The sequence below is a fragment of the Pteropus vampyrus genome, unplaced genomic scaffold (assembly GCF_000151845.1).
Source record: "Pteropus vampyrus isolate Shadow unplaced genomic scaffold, Pvam_2.0 Scaffold25, whole genome shotgun sequence".
In the NCBI taxonomy this organism is placed as follows: Eukaryota; Metazoa; Chordata; class Mammalia; order Chiroptera; family Pteropodidae; genus Pteropus; species Pteropus vampyrus.
In genome coordinates this window covers 1,636,255-1,637,837 of record NW_011888806.1, presented here as the reverse complement: position 1 = coordinate 1,637,837, position 1,583 = coordinate 1,636,255, and the positions used below count along the sequence as shown (strand labels likewise).

Sequence of the window (1,583 nt, the reverse complement as noted above, 5' to 3'; positions counted from 1 at the left end):
CAGATACATTATTTTTGGCTGGTAGTTTCTTTCATTTAATAGTTTCAATATTTGACTTGTAAGGTTTGCATTGAGAAGTCCAACGATAAAATAATGGGTTTTCCTTTATAGTTTACCATCTTCATTTCTCTGGCTGCCCTGAGAATTCTGTCATTGTCATTGATTTTTGATAATTTTAATACAATGTGTCTTGGTGAAGGCCTTTTGGGGTTGAGATAATTGGGTGTTCTGTTGACTTCTTGAATTCCAAGCTCTGGCTCATTCCTTAAATTTGGGAAATTTTTGTCAACTATTTGTCTGAAAATGCTTTCCAGTTCTTGTTCCTTTTCCTCACCTTTGATAATACCCATTATACTTATGTTTCCTGTCCTGATGGTACCAGCTAGTTCTTATATTTCTCTTTCATTATTTTTCATTCTTTTTATTGGTGAGTTCAGTCCATTAACAATAAGAAGAAATTTGCTATAGGAAGATAGTAATGAACGTTCGGCATACATAGGGACAAATTCAGATAACAATTACTTCATTATTTCTCTTCTTCCTTTTGATTTATTTCTAGATTTATGTCTTTGATATTACTGATCCTTCCTCCATTTGGTTGACTCTATTTCTTGACCTTGTTATTTTATTTTTCAACTCTTGCAGTGTGTTCTTTATCTCCAGAAGGTCAATTCAGTTCTTTTTTCAAAAAAAAAAAGTGCCTACAGCACCCGGTATTCCTTGGTGGTGTCCCATTCAAGTACTAACCAGGCCCGACCCTGCTTAGCTTCCGAGATCAGATGAGATCGAGCACGTTCAGTGTGGCATGGCCATAGACTTATTTGGTTCTGTTTGAGGATTTCAATCTCCTTACTAAAGAACTCATTCTGCTCATCTAGTTGTTTTTTCAGTTCCTGAAATTGTTGATATGATTTGTTTTGGATCTCACTGAGTTTTTCAGAAATACCATTCCGAAGTCTCTGTCATTTAAGTTGCATGTTTCTATGTCTGTAAGCTTATTTTCTGGAGATTTTTCTCTTTCTTTCTGAGATGCCTTTTCACCTGGTTGTTCATGGTATTTAATGGACTATTTCTCCACCTGGGCATTAATGGAAGTGTGTTCTGCTTCTTTTTTTTTCAAAAAGAATTATTATTATATAATGGTCCCTAGTCTGTTGCAAAGAAGCTGTTTTTCTTTTGGTTTCGAGTAGGTGGTGTCTAAGCCTCTTGGATCTCTGCTTTATATAAAGTCTTGATAATGTCTATTTTTTTTCCTTATAGATGTTTAGCAATGCTCACTATTCTCAGTCTCAGTTCCTGTCAGTGTTAGCAACAGTTTCAGTAGCATTTGCTCAGATTCCCCTGGGGCTCCGCGATAATCAGTCTTGGAGGGTATGTGGGGAGGGGCCGTCTGGGTTGGGGGATGGGGGCTGCAGCTCAGCCTTGGTTTTGCAACTGTGGCTGGTAAAAATCAACTGTTATTTCTCTGCCATCCCGCTTCTTTGCTTTCTGCCCTGATAATTGGGCCCTGCCGCTGGCTGCGTGGAACTCACAAACTCTCCCAGGTAAGGCTGTTCAGGGAAGTCACTGCAACTTCTTCCTTC

General features: G+C 38.3%; 1 pseudogene; it reads right to left on the bottom strand.

Annotated features, from left to right (window-relative positions):
- Positions 1-698: 698 nt before the first annotated feature.
- Positions 699-817, bottom strand: LOC111737334 (annotated as a pseudogene).
- Between the last annotated feature and the right edge of the window lie 766 nt (positions 818-1,583).